The following is a 27,195-nucleotide window of genomic DNA, read 5'->3' as shown; positions in this document are numbered from 1 at the left end:
TACGCCCAAATTCTTAAATTTGGGTCAATGACGACTTCGGTGGAATTAGTGGACATAACAAGCCATTTCATATGGTTTTAATTTTTTAATGATTAATCTTCCTAAAAGTAAGATATATTCGCTAACTTTATTGCAAGTGCGTATACTAAAATTATGTCTTCAGCAAAGTTTACCAACAACTTTGCTAAAGACACAAAGTCTTTATCTTCAATATCTTCAACATTATTGTTGGTTGTTTGTGGATGATCCCTTTGAAGCCAACTCATTAATATAAATTTTTAAATATCTTTCTGATAAGTTCGGTATGTTCCGTAAAAAGGTTTGAATTATCAAAATAAACAACTTTCTATAATACAACAATGGCTTATCTAATGTATTTTCAAAGTAATTTGGTAATTTTTGAAAAACAAAGCCTTTCAAATGGTGATTGGTCGTTAACACTGAAACGGCTGAGTTTACGTTAATAGTGTTTTCGAACAACTCATCAAAAACAACAAGATTTGTCATTTGCTGCTATGATTTTCGTGAATAATCCTCCTATAAGTGAGATTTTTTTGGTTGGTAAAAGAAATGAACTAGCGTCTTTAAAAAAGTTGTGGAGATTACATTCACCAATATTTTTGCTGAATACACGAAGTCTCTTTTTAAGTGCTTGAGAGGTTATAGCTTGTTATATTTGGATGGCCCCCAAAAAGATTGTTTTAAAATATCTTTTAAATTATAGGGTTTCGTATATTCTACGAAGTTATTTGCCTTGTCAAAATACAGAAATTTGATCACGCATATTTTTTCTTATCTCGAGTATTTTCGGAGATATTGGACATATTTTGAAAAACAATAGTTTTTTTTCAAATCATCCATAACTTTACTGAAGGCAGCGAGAGACAAGGAAACTGTATTGAGTTTTATAATGTGGATGATGTAGCATTACAGCTGGCTGCCGGTTCTAGCCCTTCTAGAAGTTATTACTTTCAAACTTTTGCTATTTTCACCAAAAATTACCCAATAATTTCTAAGTCACAAGAGATAGACCGATTATCTTTTCTGGAAAGATACGTATCTTTGTAATATGAATAACTTTCTCGAAAATACTGAAGCTATATCTACGATAAATAGAAAGTTATGCCGAAAAAATGTTTTTCAGGGGTCATTCACAAACAACGGTCTATAACTTCGAGTGTATTATAAATGGAGATTTTTAGTCTTCAGTAAAGATGTTCGAAAATACAAGTTCTTCAATATTTCTGAAGATTTCATCTTGTTTTTCGTTCTTTAAAAAAAAAAGTTTTAAATATCTCACTTCAAGAGGGATCAACCACTATAGCTATAGCATCAAAATGAAGGTCTTGGATTGTCATAAAACATCCCAGAAGATAACATTGCTGTACGCTTATCCGTTTTCGAGTGAATAATTTTTCGCACGTTTCCTCCCTCTCGTCTGGCGGCCTGCCCGCGTGCCATCGTCCAAGAACACACTAGAATATGCGAAAGGACACACGGTTATGAAATCGATTTTTTACACGCGTAATACAAATACCCACGCGATCGAACACGTTAACGCACAAACGCTCGAGCCTTTCGCGATGATACACGCAGAAGTGAAATCCTTGAGCCCTTACATATCTGAACCGTGCAATGAATATTACATTCAGAATGACAGCCCGCTGCAATTGGCCTTAAACAGTGTTTTAGAGAGTGACATTTCCTGTCTCGTCTGCAATTGTAGTGAGTGATTCTGACAAGGAACCCTTCCGAGACCCTATCTCTACAGCTCCAATAGGACAACTTTCGAGGAAAAAAAATAGTTCTAAGAACGTGCAATTATTATAAATAACCTAAATAATCGATTTTATGATAGTGGTCACTAACTGTGCCCGGATTGGTGCGTAATGTTCGATTAGCGAGGGAGAATTTTTTCATGGTGTTATCTCTTCTATTTGATGACGAAGGATGCTCGTCACACATATAAGCAATGGTCTATTTAAATGTTTTGTCATTCGTAAGCCCGTTATATTTATTTGTTTCTAATTCTGGGTGGAAATCGTGAAAGAAATTTCTCTTTTGGCATTTTAATGCTGACAGTCTCTGTAAACGAGAACTGGCGAGCGCGAATCCGTTTTGGTGCGGTATTTTCGGTATCATTAAAACCTTTCATTGGCTATAATAATAAACGTACCTTTTTAGCATATATAGGAGTCTTCTTCAAAATATTGGCCAGTAAGGTGGCATTAGAAGATTAGTGAATATTACTCTTAGTACGTAATTGGATAATTTAACATATATTAACAGTGATCTTTCATTAAATTTGTGTATTTAGAACTAGCATGAATGATATAGCAAATTATTCATTTCTAGAGTCTCTCATAAGCAACATTTCAGTTGGTTCCCATTATTCAATGTATGCAGACATAATAAGTTTGCGGCCTAAGTCACTTCTGTACTAATTCCGCTGTTGAATGTTAGTCTATAAAAGAACGAACGCCGATTTAATACCTAACCTCGATCCGGATAGGGCACATAGGGACCTGACCTGAGTTTGTGATCTGCGTTGTTTGATTTGCATCTAAAGTCAGGTAAGAAGGAAGATGTTTTGTTATCTGGAATGTCACAACATGATCTCTTAGAATTACATGGGAAAAAGTTTCTTCAAATGATGGATTCCACTTGCTTTTATATCGACATGATTCTATTAAGAAACTCCAAGTTAGCGTGTGGTGCACATCGACGTACCTCTATTTCATTATCATCCAGATACACGCGAATCTTGGCTCAAATCAAGTTGTGTTGCACGAATTTCTTCACAATGATGCTTCCAGCTTCGGCTAAACTCTTGACATACTTATATTTTTTGGAACTGTTCCACCAACCGCACATTTGATCTCATTCGAGTTTGTTTGAAGTCAGTTGCAATTGTAATTCCTGAAGTGGAGGCACTTTTCACTTCTGTAATTTTTTTCATTTCACTGCGCACCCAGACGAATGATATTGTACTGTTTGTGCAATGGATAAACAACAAAGCAATATAAACTGCTTTATTGATAGCTATAACAACGTAATTTTTTGCATTTGCTCTGAGCGTGACTGAAGCACAGCTTATCAATAAAAGTATCATTGTTAGTTTCGTCTGATGTTATCTATTTTTTTTGACGAACATATTCCAGTACCGATATTTTACCGGTACTGAGGGCTGCAGTACCGTAGAACCAGTACTCGCCAAACAGGGCCGGTACTAGAAACCCTACGCGGCACTTCGAGGTACCGGGGTATTTGCGTTTCAATTTCTTTTGAACTATGGCAGTTATTATTTAGTATTTTCTTTAAACTAAATTTCTCTAATCTTATATTACAATTTTATCATTTTCATTTCAAGGTGAATAGATTAAATTAACTACAGACTAGGGAGACAAATTTATTATTTTTTCATTAAAGATGGTGACTAAGGGGATATTTCAACATCGGAATAGCATTTGGGCAGGAGATAGAGAGAGGACAAGAGTGCGAATTTTTGAGGAGCACGGGTTTTTAAAAATTTTCTCGTTGCTGCAGAAGCTAGGGTTAGCGTATGGCTTAGTTTTGGGATCAAGACAAGATGGTATTAGTGTAGACTGCCGTTTTACACATAATTGTCCCACGATTATTCCCATAGAACATGGGACAATTATGCGTATAGCGACAGGGCACGTCTATTTGAAATGAAAAAGTATCTCATGTATGAAAAACCTGTTTTAATCCACCTAGAGGTGCAATTGTGCCTTTCTCATTTCTCCAAACTATGATTTAATAGCTGGTTCGTACAATATAACTTTATGGAAATGTCTTTCATTCTTATTACACTTGGTAAGTATATATAAGAGCACCTTTTTGCATTCATCGCGGTATCGGTTTGAGTCGGAGTTTTCTATGTGATCGACCTCCACAACCCGTAACTCCGGTGCTGGAAGTCGGATGCAGATGGAATTTAATATCAGTTTCTGGGGACGCAACACCTTTCATTTGAGACTAAGTTGAGCAAATCTAGCCATTTTCGAGAAACCAATATAACCGTTATTCTGACTTTGGATGCTTCCGGATCCGTCGATGGTGGCCAGTGTGCCCAAAGAGACTTTGAATGACTGTTGGGGACCTAGAACTACAAATTCAACAGTTGTGTTTACATTTTGGAAAAAAAAATCACCTTTTTACATTCATCGCAAAATTCGCTAGAATCGGGATTTGCTGCGTGATCGTACGTATCACCCTGTAATTCAGGAACCAGAACTCGGATCCACACAAAATTCAACAGCAGCTGATGGACCTTTCATTTAAAATTAAGTTTGTCAAAATCGGTTCAGAAAATTCCGAGAAACTGATAATTCGGAACAAGATGTCGGTTGAAAATGAAATTCAATAGCAACCTATGGGAATATTATACCTTTCATTTGAATCTTAGTTTGTAAAAATCGGTTCAGCCATCTTCGAGTAACCGATGTGGACATTTTGTTAACAAATCCGCACATACACACACATACATACACACATACACACATACACATACACACATACACATACACACATACATACACACAGATATTTTGCGATCTCGGCGAACTGAGTCGAATGTTATATGAGACTCGGCCCTCCGGGCCTCGGTTAGAAAGTCGGTTTTTGGAGCAATTGCATAACCTTTCTATATAAGAAAGGCAAAAGAATAATATTTAATTAGCTTAATAAGCATGAGTTCAATGTTATCTTTATGTGATTATAATTTGCAAAGGTTGGTGGAATGCGTTTGAACGTGTAGGGAATGGGGGTTTAGTAGAGTGGGTGTTGAGGATGCGTCAGAAATCCTTCATCTTATTTCGGTATACGGGGTGGATGAAGGAAATCTGGGCGTGAGGGTGATCCAAGAAGAGGGGAGTGATGAAGGAGGGAGGTGTAAGGGCAAGGTGGGGAGGGGGGGGGAAGGGGCGGCTACGCAATGCTCAACTGCATATTTTGCCTTCCATTTGAGACTTGGTTTGAGAAAATCGGTTCAGTCATCACCGATGAACCGATGTGACTTTAATTGTGGAATATGCCCGGAATTCCGGAATCGTCGATAGTGGACAATATATTCAAAGAATGTTTGATTGGCAATCAGTGATCTAGATCTACGATTAGAAGTAATTTGGTGACCATTTCAATAGTTTTTAGCCTCTGAGGTATTACGATTGTACCGATTTATATGGGAAATTCCAGTGTATCCTTACTAACACTCCTGTAACTCCGGAAGCAAGAGTCAGAACCGAATGAAATTCAGCAGCAGTCAATGGCATTACTGTATCTTTCATTTGAAATTAAGTTCGTAAAAATCGGTAGAGAATTCGTTGTGGAATGGGTGTGATATTAGCTTAGGAACTTGGCGGGTTCCCCGAGGGCGTCATGAACCGTCATAGGTGGCCAATGTGGTCAAAGCTGCTTTGATTGATCATTAGTGATCCAGACCCGCAAACTAGAGTAATGTTACATCAATTTTAATATGTTTTACATCATTTGAACATTATGGTGGTACCAGTTTATATGGGAATTTGCTGTGTGACCGCACTCTTCAACCCGTAACTCCGGAACCGGAAGTCGGATCAACTAAAAATTCAATAGCAGCTTATGGGAGCGTTATACCTTTCAGATGAAACTAAGTTTGCGAAAATAGGTTCAGCCATCTCTGAGAAAATTGTGTGAGTTTAAATGACACACACACACACACATACACACACACACACACATACATACACACACACAGACATTTGCCGATCTCGACGAACTGAATCGAATGGTGTATGATACTCGGCCCTCCGGGCCTCGGTTAAAAAGTCGATTTTTACAGTGATTGCATAGCCTTTCTTTATATGAGAAAGGCAAAAAGGGTACAAGGTCATCAGCAATTATATACGCATTTTTTTAGTATTTCAGGCCACTCTACAAATTGAAATGGAGGGAAATTTCAAAGACAAAACAAAAGTGAAATAGAATTAATTTTAGTCTGTCACGTCTGTCTTCTGAATGATTATATTAGATTGGTTATTCCGGAACTTTTGAAAATCTACAAACATCGGAATTTTATTTAGTTTTCGGCAATGCGAAAAAATCAAACATTTTCTATAGTATCTTGTATAATAGCTCAGTAAAGGGCTTTTAATTTTTATAGTGGTTAATTGAAAACTATCTTCCTCATCTAATTTATGTGACTGTAGTACAACATTTCCGAAGATAGTAACAATTGCTATGTTTTTATTAACTTGCTAAAATTTATTCTACTTTACTCCTGTTATACCAGTGACAGTACCCGCCCATTTTTTTCTTGCAGAAACGAGTGGCAGACTGATCGTTAAAATTAAACTATGTATTTCGATGAACATAATGTGGATGTCGGTAGCTGCAAAAAAAAATTCATCATTAATTTTTATTCATTGAATCAATACACGCCGGATCCACTCTAGAAGATGAAAAATAGAAACTGACGGATTGGGAGATGGGGCGAAGCGGCAACCCCAAATGTAAGCATCAACACAAACCAGTTAAATACACGAGAGATCATTTCAGACGGATTCGCAGTGAATAAATTATGCAAACTTTTCCCCCATTTATTTCCCATCATTCTGCCGACACTTCAACTCGGTTTTTATTTTCATCTGTGCTTTTCGGGGTACACTGCCACAGACAGTGCGGCTACGGTTTGAGTTTTTTTTCTCTCTTTGACAAACAACCGGTGAAAGTGAGGTAGTCCGTACTATGCCCATCAACTACCACCACCCTTCCACCCATCGGGGAGGAAAAAAATAGGAATAAAGTTTCGCGGTTGCACGAGCAAAGCTTGTTGGTAAATATTGAAATACAAATAAAAATACATTACGTTTTTTTCTCGCCTTTAACCCCCCGCCAGTAACGGGGACATTCCGTCGGACGTCTGCTGTCTGCTGTAATCTCGGTGGTTTATTTCTGTCGTGCGGCGGCAAACGATCCTCTGGTATGTTCGAAACAACCATCTCGTCGGTCGCTGTAAATGGGTTTTATTTGAGCAAATAATCATTTTAATGAATGAAAATATAGGAATCTCCGTTCTGTGCCGAAGCACACATCAAGCATGAAAAAAAACTGAAAGCACATTCAATGTAGGCGCACAGACAAATATGCAAAATTGTTCTGCCATACGCTTCCCCGGTTGACAGTGTAGACAGATACGAGCTATTCGTGTATAGTGCAAACCAACATTACTCGGCCAATTTGTCACCCCATGCACAAAGCTATCGCTCATCGTAATTACTTTTCCAACCCGGGTCTTTCTCTGCTTCATCTGGAGAAACTATCTCTTCTCGGTTTCCGAACTTTCCACAAAACCTCCGGGCGGATATTGCTTGCACACTCCACTTGCAATACACTGCCAAAACATTGTTTCAGCAGAAGATGAGTTTCTTCCGCTTGCTGGTGACACCCCCGCGTCGTCGTCATCCTTGTCGTCGTCATTGCCGTTGTCGTTGGCATGGCAAGGAACAGATTAATGTCCTATGCCCCTGCTCATACCAAATAGAATTAAAATCCTAGACAAATTTATCTCCTTGCACAGATTTCAAAGATACAAGCTATCTTTCATCTCCGTGCGACCTCGTCCTATTCCGTCCTACCATCCTACCACCACCACCACCGTCAAATCTCTTCACACAAAAAACCGAGCTGGAGCTTTGCTAGATGTAACAGCTTTTATACGATTTTATCCTTCAGTTTGAAATGATTTTAGTCCCTGGTGGTGTAAGTAGGGTAAAGGTGGGATATTTATTTAAATTCAGTATGCCCAGCACAAACTGCTATCAACTTTAATTTATTAGATTTTGTCGATGTTCAATCGATCGTCATTTTTTTTTGTAAATTTTTGCTTATTTTCAACTATTTTAAATTAAATTGCTACTTGGAACCACCCTTTGAAATTAAAGGGAAATCCGAGACCAAATTAGACTTATTGACCCTACTTTCTGTTCAGGAAAAGTCCTTGGCTGTCGCACCTTCGGGGCTTGTGAGGGTGCATTCAAAGAAACCGAAAAAAGAAACGAATCGGTGAAAAATCTGTTTTCTTTCCTATTCTTTTGGTTCTTCTTTCAAGTCTGCTGCAAAGTGAAAGTTCTGCCGAAGGGTGTTTTTTTCTACTGAAGCGGTACATGAGCAGCACCAGTAGTAGCCAGCAGCTTTCAAACTATCAAGACAGGAAAAAGGTTTTTCACTACCAATTTACACGTGCGCTCGGCAACGCAGAATTTCTCCCCCAGCCGACGGTATTTAGCCTTGAGACAAACAAAAGTACTCCACTGAATGGGTTGGAAAAGATTCATTCAGGAGAGTGATACCGTTAAAAGTAGAGAATTTCATATTTGTTTAAGGGGTGTGTTCAGTATATGATCACGGCGACATTAAAAATGTAGCGAAAGCAGGCCAAATTTACTGCAAATGAATTAAACCCATCATAAGTATGGATTATTTTCTGGATTATACTTTACTAAAAGAAGAAGCTAATTTCAGTCAATTCCAAAATTCACAGCGGAATAACATCAATACAGCGTGCAGTCTGGTGTGTAGAATTTCCTTTTTGAGACACAGCATGGAATGTCGCGATTAAAATAATATCGTCCACAAGCTTTGAATAAGATGATCCTCGATATATGGTTAAACTGGCAAGATTTGATAGTGTTCTGCAATGTTTTCGATCATACTTCACAGACCAAAAGATAATGATTACCATTGTCAATCACTAACATTTACTTATACGGAAGGAAGTCACTTGGGACTGTTGATCGCTCTGCTGTGCTTCAATGGTATACAATTAAAGCGAAAGACTCCGCGACTTTTCAGTGAGGAGAACCTCAAATTATTTCCTCTGATCCGTTTAATTGGAGTGGAAAGGCTTCCCCAACGACAGCATCAAATTAGTTATGGAATTTGCGTTTCGACTTCGTCTCTTCAGAATCCGATACTAACGTAGTGACAGATTGACGCTAGTTCCAAAAACGAAAACATATTGTGTTTCTGAGCAAATCCATAGTCCTGCGTGATGTCCACAACAAAAGGAGTTCTGATTAAGCTGATGAGAATGAAGTCGAAACTTGGTTTACCTCAGGCAATGTAATACGCACTATGCTATATTTCTCGTTAGTGGAAAAAAATAGGTAAACACTATTTTTATCCACTAAGGAGAAATATTGCATAAATCTTTTGTTTTTGGTGAAGTATGAATAAACGTTGGACTGCTCAGAAAAATAATGAATTTTTTGAAAACTTAATCGGTCCACCTCTGAGTTGGTTCCTAGTCCCACCAGGAACATTAGCACTAAATTGGACAAGTCTAGCTAACTGACCAACGTGCTGGAAGTTTGCGTGGGATTTTTCGACAATTTACATGGAGAATATCCACTATTTCGCATTTTCAACGCTAGGTGGCATTGTATGCATCGTATTAGCACTGTAAGTGAAAATATGAAAGATAATTCAATTGCCTACAACTTTGTCGAAGACTGCTTATCAATCCAGCTTTGTTAAAATAAGTTATATAACTTTTAACGAAGTGATGTCTAAGTCAATTTTGCATGGGGCCTAGCAGTGCATGGTTGTGTATCAGTACTCGATTCCTTCGAACTACACATTTCTGTGAAATAATGTTTAGGTTGTAAATGAAGATTTTTGCTTATGGTGTATATAAAAGTTATTTTAACGGCTTTGTCTTTCGAGAAGTAATAGCACGAATTTTAATGTTTGTCCGACGTTTCTATGATTTTTAGCATCATCTTCAGGGGAAACTAGTTTATAATGTCGTGATTAATCTGGTTCAAGTACAAGAACTATGTATCAACCCAAAACCAGATTAATCACGGCATTATAAATTAGTTTCCCCTGAAAATGATGCCAAAAAGCATCGAAACGACGGAGAAACATTAAAATTCGTTCTATTATTTCTCAAAAGACTGACAAAGCCCTTAAAAAAATTTCATGTAATGGTTAGGTTTAGCTAAATAGAATATTCAGAAGAAATGTAGTACATAATACGAGCTATGATTTAGTTAGAAAGTTTTAGCTACACCTGTGACCGCATAGAGGACTCCAACACTAACTTTTAATAGAAGAGAGATAGAATATCTAGATGTTTGGATGAATTACTGCAAAATGCCTGCTCTATAACTTTGTAGAAGACACCCAATTTCTATCTCTCTTCGTTCAAAAGTTAGTGTTGGCGCCATCTATGCGGTAACATGTGGAACTAAAATGTTTAAACCAAAACATGAGACGTATTACTAACTATAATTCTTCTGAATGTGCTGTTGAGCTAAACTTTACCATTGATTCACAACAATGTTTAGTTCGTTGGAATATAGTACTGATACACAATCATGCACTGCTAGGCCCCATGCAAAACTGACTCAGACATCACTTCGCTACAAATTTAATATTTTCTTTTAACAAAGCCGGATTGATTAGCAGTCTACGACAAAGTTGTAGACAATTTAATTATCTTTCATATTTTCACTTACAATGCTAATACGATGCATACAGTGCCACCTAGCGGTGAAAATGCGAGATAGTGGTTTTTCTCCAAGTAAATTGCCGAAACTTCTGGCACGTTTGTCCGACAGCTAGACTTGTCTGATTTGCTTCAAATTTGGAGCAAGTATTCCTGGTGGGACTAGGAACCGACTCAGGCGTGGGCGGATAGGGATCATTTTTTTCTTGTCATTCTCATATATAAACACTATGATTTTTAAACGGATTTTCACGCGTTTTTTTTTAAATTGGCACGTATTGTTGGAATGAGTTAGACGACTGTCATTTTTCCATCCAAGATGGCGGCGTCCGGTTCATCAAAATTCTTTACAACTCAATCAATATAGATATTTTTGGAATGGCTTGACAAGTAGATGTCAGAAATTGTTGTTGGGCGCCATTTTGACACCCATCGTGGCGATTTCTGGTTTTGCAAAATTTTACAATTCGAAATAAATGGAGAAATTGTTGGTATGAACTTGCCAAGTAAATGTTAGAGGCTGATATCCGAAGCCTCTTTGAAATCTTAACTGATTACTGGTTGGATTTGAGGAGTAAATGTTAGTAACTGGTAGAATACATTCCCAATTATTCGCATACACCAATCTGTTCGTATCGTCCTAGAGCAGTGATTCTCAACCTGGGGTCCGCGGACCCCTAGGGGGCCGTGAAATCGTTGCTGGGGGTTCGCGAAGTAAAATATATTTTCCGAGCGCATATTGAAATGTCAAGTCTTGTTTCCTAAGAATCTGAAAATAACATATCGATAGCGCACAAAAGGGATCCGTGGTACGAAAAAGGTTGAGAACCGCTGTCCTAGAGAATTTCTGCACATGTCGGATGTACCTTAGGACCGAAATGAACCAAATGTAGAACCGATTCTCTTTGTTTACATTCTGTGTGGAACGTACTCGGTCCTACTCATATCGAAAACATGCCATTGGATAAGTTGGATGGACCCATATATTCTTTCTAGAAGAATAAACTTAAATTGGGATGCAATAACCAATGAGGTATACTGAACCACAATGCAGCCTGTAAGGTACTCTTCCATATTCTGTTTAGCAGACTGTGCCAGTTGACTGAATCCTTTATGCGCAAACTCCAAAGCGAATTTGCAGGAAGGACGATCAAGCACGGGCCATGATTTAAAGTTTCAAAGATTCAAAGATTCAAAGATTCAAAGATTCAAAGATTCAAAGATTCAAAGATTCAAAGATTCAAAGATTCAAAGATTCAAAGATTCAAAGATTCAAAGATTCAAAGATTCAAAGATTCAAAGATTCAAAGATTCAAAGATTCAAAGATTCAAAGATTCAAAGATTCAAAGATTCAAAGATTCAAAGATTCAAAGATTCAAAGATTCAAAGATTCAAAGATTCAAAGATTCAAAGATTCAAAGATTCAAAGATTCAAAGATTCAAAGATTCAAAGATTCAAAGATTCAAAGATTCAAAGATTCAAAGATTCAAAGATTCAAAGATTCAAAGATTCAAAGATTCAAAGATTCAAAGATTCAAAGATTCAAAGATTCAAAGATTCAAAGATTCAAAGATTCAAAGATTCAAAGATTCAAAGATTCAAAGATTCAAAGATTCAAAGATTCAAAGATTCAAAGATTCAAAGATTCAAAGATTCAAAGATTCAAAGATTCAAAGATTCAAAGATTCAAAGATTCAAAGATTCAAAGATTCAAAGATTCAAAGATTCAAAGATTCAAAGATTCAAAGATTCAAAGATTCAAAGATTCAAAGATTCAAAGATTCAAAGATTCGAAGATTCAAAGATTCAAAGATTCAAAGATTCAAAGATTCAAAGATTCAAAGATTCAAAGATTCAAAGATTCAAAGATTCAAAGATTCAAAGATTCAAAGATTCAAAGATTCAAAGATTCAAAGATTCAAAGATTCAAAGATTCAAAGATTCAAAGATTCAAAGATTCAAAGATTCAAAGATTCAAAGATTCAAAGATTCAAAGATTCGAAGATTCGAAGATTCAAAGATTCAAAGATTCGAAGATTCAAAAATTCAAAGATTCAAAGATCCTAAGATTCAAAGATTTCAAGATTACAAAATTCCAAGATTGCAAGATTCCAACATTCAATGATACTAAGATTCACTGACTCAAAAATTCAAAGTTTGACGGTATTGCAAACGTCATAAAGCATATTTGTGCAAAAATTTTAGAGAACTTTTGACAGACAATCTTAGATGGTTATTTAATTACGTCTGGATAGTGGTGCATCGAGGGGACCGAGAGGGCTTATAAGCCTTTTTTTTATGTTTTGTGTTTTTTCATACTCTGCACCAGCTGAAACTAACGATTAACCACCAAAGAAATGTAAAAGTAGATTGGTGTAGTAATAATTGTAGTGTTTAATAATAGTGTACAATTGTCGTATGTCTATCTGTGTATGTGTTCGTCACAGTATGGATCAGGGGATGAATTCAGAACTGGCGTATATGATAGAATAGTGAGTAATCCTTCCTGGTATTTGCTGGTCACTTTTCACCGGTGTTCAATTCGTGCATTCATTTCGATTCGTTCGGGAAGCTCGGATTGGATAAAATGAGGTACGATTAATTTACCGTCGCACTTGATTCATCCATTTCCTGTCAGCATAGCGTGGAAAAATTCTAACAGAAGGTAAATTTCGTCAATGGTAAATAAATAACGTTTGCTGGCAGACAAGTTCAAGTTGCATGTTACATGTGTTCTTTTCTACTACTTCATTAGTCTGTTTTTGATGTACTTCTAGTTGTTTGCTTTTCACACTTTTACTTTGAATACAAAAAATAATATCAATCAATTCATGCGCTTCTATTTAATTTCTTTCGTTTTTTCTTTATTCGGCAGGCTATTTTTGCTTTCATTATTATATCTTAAATTAGATTCATACTAATATTCAATAGCACAATAAACTGCATTTTTCCTCATATAAACTCACAATCTCTCCCATTCCAAACGTATCAACACTCGTGGCCTTCGCGATAACACAAACCTGGTCACAAACGCAAACATGCAAATGCCACCATCCGCATATAGTTACGCCCGCTAACATTAAAATCCCTGGTAATTAAGTGATCGATTTAGCACCTATAAATTCACAAATGCGGTCTCAAGCACTAACCCATCGCTCGCGCGATTATGAGTCGGTCATGATCATGTCGGTAATCTCTACCGTCGGTCCTAGCAGCTTAGAATGATGCCTTCAGTTGGGCCAATCAAAAAAATATCGCTCATATCCACTAGACCAGCGGTTCTCAACCTTTTTCGTATCACGGACCCCTCTAGAAACCACCCTGGGTTGCGGCGGACCCCACGGATAAACATCGATTTTGTATACAATCAATGTGTTATTTTCAGTTTGTTAGAAAACAAGACTTGAAATTTCAGTATGTACTCGAAAAATAAATTTTTCGTCGCGGACCCCCAGCAACGACTTCAGGGGTCCGCGGACCCCAGGTTGAGGATCACTGAACTAGACGACATGTTCGATGGCTACTTGACCGGGGAAACTAATTCTCTTCTCGCATCCATACCATACACTAAAAATTAAGTATCAAATTCACTGTCCGCGAACATGCAAATGTCCACACGGTTATAAAATCGAATTTATGCACGCGAAGCTACATACACGCTAGCACACGTTAACATGCAAACGCTCGAGCCCTTGACGATCATCCACGCACAAACAGGGTAACGCCGTGGTGACCAAGTGAAAGTTTGTTTAATTTCGATCGATTGGTGTATAAAAATTAATTGGTCATCACTTTTAATTCAGTTATTTGTTAATTACATGAAATTTCTGAAGTTCTACGTATTTCAGTAAGTTTTTTGAGCATTTTCAGCGAAATTAGACTTACATTCTTCTAGAAGCTAGAATTTATAATAATTGCAATCGTTTGGTGTATAAAACATATAGGTCATAGCTTTGAAGTCAAAGTTAATTGCTAAATAAGTGAAAGTTCTACGTATTTCAGTGATTTTTTTGAGAATATTGAATGAACTCGAAAAATAAAATTCACCTATAAATTGTAGCCTACAATAATTTCAATCGATTGCTGTGTAAAACCACATAGGTCAAGATGGCGACTATCGGTTTAGCTAGATTCTCTATAACCGAATCAGTGTGGGTATTTTCGGAATAGTTTCGAGAGGTAGATCCAACCAGTCGACGTTTGACGCTATTTTTAGACGACTTCCGATTTAACGGATTTCTCCAATTCCCAAAAAATGCCAAAATTGTGGGTATGGGTTTGACAAGTATGTGTTAAGGGCTGATATCTGAAGCAATTTTGAATTCTATTTCTATCTTCTGAAAGGATTTTACGAGTAAATACGAATGGCTGGTTTCTACCAGACCTATTTGTATCGTTCTGGAGTATTTCTGTACATTTCGGCTACAACTTTTCCACTGGCTAGAAATTAATCAAATTTAGGAACGTTTCACTTGGAAGTGAATCGATTGGAGTTGCGGGAAAAAAATATGCTCGCTTAGAAAATTCGATTCTACTCATATCGAAGAAATGCCTTTGGTCAGGTTGGATGGACTCACATGCCCTATCTAGAAGAATGGTCTTAACTTCGAGTGTAATAAGGCATAGGAATTCCCAAAACAGCCTGCAAGGTATTCTGCCATGTTCTGTTTAGCAGATTGCGCCAGTTCGCAGAATCCTTTATCGGTAAATACTAATGCGAATTGCGGGAATTAACGAATATCCAAGACGAGCCAGAGGATTACCCTACGGCATACCGGGAATACTACTTTCGAACTCACCATTTGTTTATGGATTTGAAGGCGGCGTGCGATTCAATGAAACGAAACGAACTGTGGCAGATAATGTTGGAACGTTGTTTTTCGACAAAACTGATCAAATTGTTAAGTATGACGCTGGATGTGTCAAAATCAATAGCCGGAGCGACATCAGACTTATTTGTGTCGTTAGATGGATTGAAGCAGGCGATGCACTCTTTAACTGAATGTTTAACATAGCGTGACATAAACTCTGATATGACTAGGTACATGGTAGCTTGTACAGAGCGAGGCAGTCCTAATCCCAACGGTTTTGGGTATGGTACGAGCTTGTCGATGAATTTATGTATCTTTGAACACTAGTGGCATGTGATAACGATGTTAGCTACGAAGCGTGTTGCGGCTGCGAATAGAACACGGTGAGTTTGAGAGAAGAATTCTGCATTCTATACTCGGCGGCACAACGGGAGTTGAAAATTGCGCCAACGCAAGAACCGCAAACTGTACCACGTATAAAAACATGTTGACATCTGCATGGGGATAAAACACGGTTAACTACAGTCGGCTGGACATGTAGTGCGAATGCCGGAATGGAGACCAGCTACAGTTTTGCAGAGAACCTGGAAACTCCTGTCTTCGCGGACGATGTCGACATCGTTGGCATTGATCACGGAGTAGTGGAAGAGACATTTGTGCCTTTTGTAAGGAAGGCTGTGAGGATCGGACAGACTATTAACTCTGACAAAACAAAGTACATGGAAGCGAGCCAGTCCGAACGGCATCACCGAGATGGAAATCGATGTGGTACGGTGCACTTGTGACAAGTGATAACCATGTTTTGCTGCGAGCTAAGAAGGTGTGTTCGCTTGCTATCGTTTGCGTAGTCAGCTAAAGTCCCGTGGCTTACAGACGCACAGTGGACCAGGTGGCTTCTTTCGACGAGCAAAGCTTGCACTCTGGGTATGTATTCCAGAGGTTTGAAGTCCTTGGGACCAGCTTCAGTGTTTATTTAAATTAGTAGCAACTGAGCTACATCAGCTATAGCTTTTAACAGAAACTTTCCAAAAAAAACTTTACTCAGTAAAGTTTTTTATTTTGAACATTTTTTTTCTAATTTGCCACGGCTACTAGTATGGAGCAGCACAAACTAAATAATACAGTCAGTGCACGGGGTCGGCCGCATCCTATCAATCATCTTCTTACCCGGTATTGGTATGCAGTCTACCGAAAAGAGGACACCCAACAGCCTTCGACCAAAAATCACAGTTCTTTCTGTTCAAGATTTGCGGCTCGATGCAAGAAATTAGCGGGAATTAATCATGGAACAAGCGTTAATTGGAAAATCCGCGTGAAAAAACCGCGGTAATTCGAAAAACCGCTAGAAAAAACCCTCAGCAAAATACTTAGAATATTTATCCACTAAATAACACGACTCTAGGAATTCTCTAGTACCTGAGCCGTATACTGAATATGCGAATGACTACACAGGTATAAAATCGGATTCATACTCGTAAAGTTACATACACGTTGACACACGCGACATACAAACTTTCCCGATCAAACACGTTAACATACAAACGCTCGAATCTTTCATGATCAACTCCTGCGATATCGCAAAAAAAAAATTTTGGTTGAGTGAACGTTCTAGCACTTCTAAAATTGAAACGCGGTATCAAACTTGAACCTACAAACACCCATGTTCGCGCGATCATCGATCGGACACGTCCGGAAGTCCCTACTCTCGATCATGGTAGCCTAGGTCTGTGCTCCCAGTTGCACTCATAAAAACGATACTTATATCCACTAGACAACATTCCATGGCGACATTATCTTAGTTACAGGAGGCTGCTCCAAGCAAATAAGTAAACACAATTTTAGACAAAATATTATATGCTTTTCTAATTATTTCGAATTTATGTATTTCTCTATTATGGTAATTCAGCCCAATAGAATTGACACTTTTGGCAGTTATCACTTTTGGATGAAAGCAATAGACATTGGGTCAAACAGCAATCGGCCAAACGGCATTCAATCAATTGACCTTTCCGGTCAAATTTTCAAGTAGACCCTTTCGATCAAATAGTGTTCCAATAAAAAGGCATAAAAAGGTTGAATCAGTGACAGGTTCACAGTGACAATGCTATGCGCCAACTTAGTTAAGTTAAGATAATACCAAACAGCAGCTTCGGAGAACAACGTTAAAAAATGGCCCAATAGTAATTCCTTGTGGGACCCCAAATTTTTAGCGTAATAGTAAAGACACATTAGATACAAACTGCGCACATAGAACTGCAACAAAAGTGAGAATTTATCCAGTCAGTAAGCTTCCGGATTGCTTGAAGTCATAAAATTTTCGTTTTTCGAATAATTGATATGCATAAGCGAACAACAAATGCTCGAAAGCTATAAAACCTCAATTCATTTAATGGTAGATTGGTTTCATTTAACAAACATCGTTCTTAATGCAGAAATTGAAGTGCTCGTAATAAAGTATACGCTAAACTTTGAAGTCAGCAGAGTGACGTATTGCAAAAAAACCGACTCGACCGAATTAGTTAAGGAATTTGCGTTTCGACTTCGTCTCATCAGAATGTGACATTAACTTAGTGGCAGGAATAAGCTAGCATCGGATTGACGTTAGCCCCAAACATGAAAACACGATTTGTGCTTTTGAGCAAACACCTAGTCCGTGAGGTCCCGCAAGAAAATGAGCTAATTTTTTAGCCTGATTAAAACTAGTGTAATCTAAACATTTGATTTGGAACTAGCGTCAATCCGGTGCTACCTTAGTCCCGTCACTAAGTTAGTGTCGGATTCTGACGAGACGAAGTCGAAACCTAACTAATTTAGTTATAACTAATTTAGTTATAGATTTTGTACCCTTTTCACACAAAGATAGTTTCAAACAATTTTCTCCGTAGTGGAAGTTTTTACCTAAATTTTTTCTCAACTAAGTTTAGGAAATGTTTAATTTCAAGATCTCAATAGTAATCTATCGAATTTTACATAGAGCGTAATAATCAGACAACTAGATCTGGAGATACAGAGGGATATTCGTGTACCAGATTTTGAATAGTTTTGTTGAGTTATTTCGATTTTTCGAAGAGTTTGGCAAAACATGCTATGATTAAAAATTTCTTAGTAATTGAATGATCGATTATAATTCTTTCTTTGAAACGATCCGATAATAATCTTACCAAAAAAATGTCTTCCTCAAGGAAGTCAACAAGGACCGTTGACATTTGACAAATCATCGATATTGGTTTAATAAGTGCTGAAATGTTCTAAATGAACAACTTAAAAAATCGGATTTTTTTTAAAGTTATCGCGAAAACATTGTGTACATTCACTTTTCAACTGGAACTGTTTCTGGTACAATAGCACCACACGTTTCCAAAATGAATGTCTTGATGATAATGCTGAATTGTGGCGCTGTCTTCTGCTCTGGCAGAAGAAGTGCAGAAGACAGTCGTATTTGAATTTGTTTCAATTTTTCAAAACGAGAATATTTTCTTGTGAAAGAAGAAGGTTGGGCGAGAATATACATGCAGTTGAAAGAGGCTGTACGTGCAATACCCTCTCACGTATCGAAATCCATACACCAGCAATGTTTCAGATTTTAAATGCGAATACGTACGGCAAAGAGATAAGTAGAGCATTTACTGAAGCATTACCGCACGTTCCGGAACGTTGCTGGCATCCCGCAGGAAAAGGATGCGTTCGTGACGGATTAAAATGCTACTGATTCTCCGGTAGAAGGGAGGGTATTGGAATCATTCGCATAGTTTGAATGTATGTACTATGTATCTTGTTAATGTGTTATTTTTATAAGGCAACTTCAATTTGTGAGTTCTCAGTGGAATTCTATACTGGAATTATATTGGATGGAATAGAATTGTGTCCTGTAGTGAATCATTTTATTTGACGAAAGCCTTAAACCTCATCAATAGTATAAGCGAAAAGCTTGTTATACAACAATTTCAATATATCTGGATCTGTTTAATCATAACAAATTTTAATTAACTGTTGTGGTCTCGCGGTCAGCTACATAATTGAAAGTGCATCAAAAACCGCGTAACTCCTGTGCCATTAAGCTTCCATCAGTCAATTTCGTAAAACACCGAATACCGAATCTGTAAATGATATTATTTTTAATTCTTGGCATTACACGAACTAATTGCAATTATTTTTTCCCTTTTTCAGGTATGTGCCAGTATAGATCGCATTGTGTCATCATAGTTACACCAATTAAAATCTATCGGTGAGCCAAATCCTTCGCCAACGGCGATAATATCATTAAATCTGCTCAACAGACTGACTGACCTCAATTAAAACGAAAAGACCAGCCTCATAATCTGTTTCAACGGTGGCCGTCCTGGTTCGCTTTCGTCGCATCGTCATGGAAATAGCCCTACTGTCAACTATCGACATTGTTCCCCCTGTTGTTCGTTTAGTTAGGCTATAATTACTATACACATACGTGGTTGGGGCTAAACACACTTCCCAGTATCAGGTCAAATGCACTTGCTAATGAGCTTATCGCAACCAACAATGCAATGCAGGCTGACTCAACCTGTGACCGTGGTTTTGTATTGCACACCCGGCTAACATGCTTTGTGTTAAAAAGTTTCAAAATAAAAGCGAAACAAGTTCCTAGTTTGTGTCGAATTGCACAACCACTTCACTATCCTCCAGCTACCACCCGTCTCCACCAGACTGGACGGAAAACCACGCGGCTTCATAAAGAAACCAAAAACTCGTTTCTCATTCTTATCTTAACTCCCATTCGATTACAAACATTAGCTTCAATTGATTACCACCATAAAAGCGCGCCGTTATTGTCTCGCCGCCAAACGATTCCACATAAATGGCACAATGTTCGGAATAGCGTCGCACTTGCGAAGAAGCTTCCTCGGAACGGAGCCCATCTGGTTACAATCGAACTCATCTCGAGCAGCAGCGATAAAACTCCAACTCGTCAACAGCATTCGAAAAAGTGTGTGTTCTGTTCGGCCGGCTCCCATTTTTATGACTCACTTGTCTTTGTTTGAGCCACACTTACCCTCGTGATCCCCCCGTAATCTCACACGCTCTGATATATAGTGCACACAAGTTACATCCTTCCCGGGGGAAGAAAAAAAGATCAAACTCTTCGATTTTATTGGTCTATATCTTCGCGATTGATGGCTCGCTTCGCGCTATCGTGTGCCTCGCGGAGGATGCGGGAGTCGAAACAATAAAATTATAATCGATATCCCGATAATCCCCTGCTTCTAGTCCGTCTTAGAATCCAACTGGCAGCGGCAGTGCACGGGAACGGAAGCTATGGTCCTTTGGGGCTAATGAAACAATTTATGTAGTTTTAGTCGACGGTGGAACACAAGCCGGCGGACGGCACGTTTAGGCTTTAATGAAAATTTCTGGTTACGTGAGCTGCAGGAAAGAAAGCGTCCTTCGTCAAACGGAATTTTCCGTTTTTGTTTGCACTGTGTTTCGATGGAAAATGTTGAACTTTTTCTCTGGAGGAAGTTTTGCTTTGAAAAAAAGAAAATAACTGCGGACTACAGAGGAAAATTTCGCCTTTGTTTCATTTGCCTAGTTTGGAATATTTCACTACGGTTGCTAGCGATAAAGCATTGTTCAATTTATGTTTCGAGTTGCAAAACGTCAATTCATGTTTACAGCTCTACTACGTTATGTAAATACCAAAGGTTTCCGACCTTTGCAAATATGCAAGAGAAAGTACGCTGATGTTTACGAAATCCTGTCCACAAAAAGGAGGTACAGATGGTGTGCACAAAGGATAAAGGACAAATGACAAAAAACAAAACACGAAGGACAAATGGACAAAACAGCTAAGGAACAAATGGTCAGAAATGGACAAATGGACTAAGGGACAAATGGACAAATAAGTAAATGGGCAAATAGACAAATGAACAAATGGATATATAAACAAATGGGATAAATGAACAAACAGACAGATATATGGACAAATTGTCAAGTAGACAAATGGGCAAATGGACAAACGAACAAGAGGACAAATGGCCAAAAAGACAAATTAAAAAGAGGGCAATTGGAAAGATGAACAAATGAACAAATGGATAAATCGACGAATAGGCAAATGGAAAAATGGACAAAGGAACAAGATGAAAAATAGACAAGAGGACAAATGGACAAGAGAACAAATGGACAAGAGGACAAATGAACAAAGGAACTAATGGGCAAAATAATAAGTGGATATAGGACAAATGATAAGGATTCAAGGAAAATGAGAAAATAATAGAAGATAAAGAATAGAGAGGAAAGAATAAAGGATAATTTATAAAAATAAAAATATCAGATCAGATGTATGATAAAAGAATCGGGCAAAATGGTTAAAGCATGAGATAAAAATAGCAAAGAAAAATTGAAGGAAGAAAGTCGAAGTGATAAATGAAAAAAGAAGAAAACAAAAATCAGGGATGAAACGAAGTATAATGGATTAAATGGAAACAAAATGAAAAGAAAAATTATAATGAAAATGGAACGAAAAGAAGGAAAAGGAAAATTAACAAAAATCGGGTTAAGGTATATTGAAGACGAGGCAACGAAAAATGAAAAAAAGAAAACGGAAAGAACTGGTGTCAATAACAGAAAATATAAAAACAAACCAGTAAATAGGAAATAGAAAATAAGAAATAATAAATAAAAAGAAGGAAATTGAAAATAGGAAATTGGAAATAAGTAACAGAAAATAGGGAATAGGATATAGGAAAAAGGAAATATGAAATAGGAAATAGGAAACAGGAAATAGAAAATACGGAATAGGAAAATGAAAGCAGGAAACATTAAATAGGAATAGGAAAGAGAACACAGGAAAAAGTTAAAGTTTAGAAAATTTGAATTAAAAAATTGGAAAACTGAATATCGAAAACTGAATATTAAATTTTCCCAATTCAAAATTTTTGTAAATTAAAAAATCCAAAATTCAATATTTAAAATTCAAAAATCAAAATTCAAAATACGAAATTCAAAATTCCAAATTCAAAACACAAAATTCAAAATTTAAGACTCAAAAATTCAAAATTCAAGATTCGAAATACAAAATTCAAATTTCAAAATTCTAGATTCTAAATTCAAAGTTCAATATTAAAGATTTAACATTTAAAGTTCAAACCCAGAAGCAAGAAGAAAGACAAAAAATGAATGTAAAAAGTAAAAATGAATAAAAAAAGGTAGAGAAGTTAGGAGCGTCTATGTAGGAAAAAAATTGGATGAGAGATGAGGTTCGCAGGAATGAGAACGAAGGATCAAGAGCCAAATAAAAAGAAAGCAGTTAAAATCGAGAAAGATCAAATAAAGAAGAAAAAGAAGGAAAGAAGAAAATGATACAGAAGGAAGAGAGACTAATGAAGGAAGTAGAACTAAAGAAATAAGAATGAAGGTAGAAGAAGTGGAAGAAAATTGCAAACAAAAAAAAGAGAAAAAATAAAATGAAGAAACAGAAAAATGATGCATCCATCGAACAAAAAAACAAAACAGAATAGAAAGGAACAGAAAAAGCAAAAAACTAAGGAAAATAGGACGACGAAGGAGGAAAGAAGTAAGAGAAGGAAGAAATCGGAAAGAAATAAGAAGAAAGAGAAAACATGAGAGATTAAGAAGGTGAGAAGAAGAAAGACGACAATTTCAAGTTTCAAGTTCTACATTTCAAATTTCAACTTCCAACTTTCAAGTCAAATCAAATTTAAAATTTCAAGTTCTAGATTTCAAATTTCAAGTTTCAAATTTCAAATCTCAAATTACAAACTTCAAATTTAAAATTTCAAGTTCTAGATTTCAAATTGCAAATTCCAAATTTCATATTTCAAATGTCAAATTTCAATTTTCAAATTTCAAATTTCAAATTTCAAATTTCAAATTTCAAATTTCAAATTTCAAATTTCAAATTTCAAATTTCAAATTTCAAATTTTAAATTTTAAATTTCAAATTTCAAATTTCAAATTTCAAATTTCAAATTTCAAATTTCCAATTTCCAATTTCCAATTTCAAATTTCAAATTTCAAATTTCAAATTTCAAATTTCAAATTTCAAATTTCAAATTTCAAATTTCAAATTTCAAATTTCAAATTTCAAATTTCAAATTTCAAATTTCAAATTTCAAATTTAAAATTTAAAATTTCAAATTTCAAATTTCAAATTTCAAATTTCAAATTTCAAATTTCAAATTTCAAATTTCAAATTTCAAATTTCAAATTTCAAATTTCAAATTTCAAATTTCAAATTTCAAATTTCAAATTTCAAATTTCAAATTTCAAATTTCAAATTTCAAATTTCAAATTTCAAATTTCAAATTTCAAATTTCAAATTTCAAATTTCAAATTTCAAATTTCAAATTTCAAATTTCAAATTTCAAATTTCAAATTTCAAATTTCAAATTTCAAATTTCAAATTTCAAATTTCAAATTTCAAATTTCAAATTTCAAATTTCAAATTTCAAATTTCAAATTTCAAATTTCAAATTTCAAATTTCAAATTTCAAATTTCAAATTTCAAATTTCAAATTTCAAATTTCAAATTTCAAATTTCAAATTTCAAATTTCAAATTTCAAATTTCAAATTTCAAATTTCAAATTTCAAATTTCAAATTTCAAATTTCAAATTTCAAATTTCAAATTTCAAATTTCAAATTTCAAATTTCAAATTTCAAATTTCAAATTTCAAATTTCAAATTTCAAATTTCAAATTTCAAATTTCAAATTTCAAATTTCAAATTTCAAATTTCAAATTTCAAATTTCAAATTTCAAATTTCAAATTTCAAATTTCAAATTTCAAATTTCAAATTTCAAATTTCAAATTTCAAATTTCAAATTTCAAATTTCAAATTTCAAATTTCAAATTTCAAATTTCAAATTTCAAATTTCAAATTTCAAATTTCAATTTCAAATTTCAAATTTCAAATTTCAAATTTCAAATTTCAAATTTCAAATTTCAAATTTCAAATTTCAAATTTCAAATTTCAAATTTCAAATTTCAAATTTCAAATTTCAAATTTTAAATTTTAAATTTCAAATTTCAAATTTCAAATTTCAAATTTCAAATTTCAAATTTCAAATTTCAAATTTCAAATTTCAAATTTCAAATTTCAAATTTCAAATTTCAAATTTCAAATTTCAAATTTCAAATTTCAAATTTCAAATTTCAAATTTCAAATTTCAAATTTCAAATTTCAAATTTCAAATTTCAAATTTCAAATTTCAAATTTCAAATTTCAAATTTCAAATTTCAAATTTCAAATTTCAAATTTCAAATTTCAAATTTCAAATTTCAAATTTCAAATTTCAAATTTCAAATTTCAAATTTCAAATTTCAAATTTCAAATTTCAAATTTCAAATTTCAAATTTCAAATTTCAAATTTCAAATTTCAAATTTCAAATTTCAAATTTCAAATTTCAAATTTCAAATTTCAAATTTCAAATTTCAAATTTCAAATTTCAAATTTCAAATTTCAAATTTCAAATTTCAAATTTCAAATTTCAAATTTCAAATTTCAAATTTCAAATTTCAAATTTCAAATTTCAAATTTCAAATTTCAAATTTCAAATTTCAAATTTCAAATTTCAAATTTCAAATTTCAAATTTCAAATTTCAAATTTCAAATTTCAAATTTCAAATTTCAAATTTCAAATTTCAAATTTCAAATTTCAAATTTCAAATTTCAAATTTCAAATTTCAAATTTCAAATTTCAAATTTCAAATTTCAAATTTCAAATTTCAAATTTCAAATTTCAAATTTCAAATTTCAAATTTCAAATTTCAAATTTCAAATTTCAAATTTCAAATTTCAAATTTCAAATTTCAAATTTCAAATTTCAAATTTCAAATTTCAAATTTCAAATTTCAAATTTCAAATTTCAAATTTCAAATTTCAAATTTCAAATTTCAAATTGCAAATTGCAAATTTTAAATTGCAAATTTCAAATTTCAAATTTGACGAAAGAAGTTGGGAATTGGTAACTGGTAATTGGAAATCGGAAATTGGAAATATAAATTAGAAAATAAGAAATTAGAACTATGAAATAGGAATTAGGAATGGAAATTGGAATTAGGAATAGAAATGGAATTAGGAAATGGGAATGGAAAATAAGAAGAAACAATAAAAAAAGAAAAACCAAGTGAAACATTAAGCGAAATGGAAAGGAAAAAAAACTAAATGAAAAAACAAAATAAATGAAGGTAAAAAAAAAGAATAATGGATACAGTAAAAAGAGAAAAGAAAAAGAAACACGAAAATCGAATTTGTGAAGAAGATAAAAGAAACTGTAGGGTTGCATTAATAAAGAATAAAAAATGAATGAAGAAAGAAAAGAGAAGTTTGGAACGTCTACGCTGGAAGGAATATGGAAGAGAGAAGAGGTTCGCTGGAATGAGAACGAAATATGATGAGCATAGTAAGGAAAGCGAAAAGAAGGAATTAGACAAAAAAATAAAGTAAAATGAAGAAATAAGAAAGCATAGAGTAAAATGAAAATAATGGAGAAAAACTGAGGAGAAAGAAATAAATTGAACGGACAAAGAAGAACAAAGGGAGAAGCAAAAAACAAAAAGGAAGACGAAGAAAACCAGAGATGATGGCATGGAAACGAAAGAAGAGAGAAGCAGGTTCGAAGAATGAAGAAAGATATAAAAAAAAGAAAGAAAAAAGAAATTTAAAAACGCAGGACAAAGGAAGCGATAGAAGTAAGATGGAAGATACAAGATAGAAGTAAGAATAAGATTAAAAAAGAAAGAGAGATGAAACGATAATAAAGTTGAAAAATCGAATAAAGATGGAACAGGAGTAAAAAAGAAAAAATAGTACAGAAAGTAGAAAGAAAGGAACAAAATAAAATATGTAGGAAGACGGAAGAAATGAAAGAAATCGCAAATAGGAAAATAATTAAAGAAAAAGAAAAGAAAAGATGAATCTGAAATAAAAAATGAAGAGAATAGTAAGTACACTAAAAAGAAAAAAGAGCAAAGAATGCGTAAAATAGAACGACGAGGAAGGAAAGAAGTATAGGAAGGGTGAAAGCGCAAAGAGATAAGTGGAAAGAGAAAAAAGTTGAAAAATTAATAAGCGAAGAAGAAAAAAAACGAAAGAGAAAAAGCCGAAAAAGAGGAAAGAAAGAGAAACTGTCAAGAAGATGCAAGGATGATGGAATACTTATGGTAAAAGGAAGAGGAATAAAGGATAAATGAATCCCAAAGTTGTAAAAAAGAATCTTTTTACAAAAAAGCATACAAATAAAAAAGAAAACAAGTACGGAATAAAAAAAATAAGATTTTAACAATGAAAAAGCACTGAGATTTGAAATTGCAATCAATATAAGTGTAAGAAAGATGAAAGATGAAAGATGAAAGATGAAAGATGAAAGATGAAAGATGAAAGATGAAAGATGAAAGATGAAAGATGAAAGATGAAAGATGAAAGATGAAAGATGAAAGATGAAAGATGAAAGATGAAAGATGAAAGATGAAAGATGAAAGATGAAAGATGAAAGATGAAAGATGAAAGATGAAAGATGAAAGATGAAAGATGAAAGATGAAAGATGAAAGATGAAAGATGAAAGATGAAAGATGAAAGATGAAAGATGAAAGATGAAAGATGAAAGATGAAAGATGAAAGATGAAAGATGAAAGATGAAAGATGAAAGATGAAAGATGAAAGATGAAAGATGAAAGATGAAAGATGAAAGATGAAAGATGAAAGATGAAAGATGAAAGATGAAAGATGAAAGATGAAAGATGAAAGATGAAAGATGAAAGATGAAAGATGAAAGATGAAAGATGAAAGATGAAAGATGAAAGATGAAAGATGAAAGATGAAAGATGAAAGATGAAAGATGAAAGATGAAAGATGAAAGATGAAAGATGAGAGAT

At 34.7% G+C, this 27,195-nt stretch overlaps 1 protein-coding gene across 1 annotated transcript in view; it reads left to right on the top strand.

The window, feature by feature from the left end:
- Positions 1-27,195, top strand: part of LOC131692211 (ras-related protein Rap-2a) — a 459,504-nt gene that overhangs the window by 330,107 nt on the left and 102,202 nt on the right. The window lies entirely within an intron of this gene.

This window comes from Topomyia yanbarensis, chromosome 3 (genome assembly GCF_030247195.1).
Source record: "Topomyia yanbarensis strain Yona2022 chromosome 3, ASM3024719v1, whole genome shotgun sequence".
NCBI lineage: Eukaryota > Metazoa > Arthropoda > Insecta > Diptera > Culicidae > Topomyia > Topomyia yanbarensis.
This window is presented reverse-complemented; position numbering and strand designations above follow the sequence as displayed.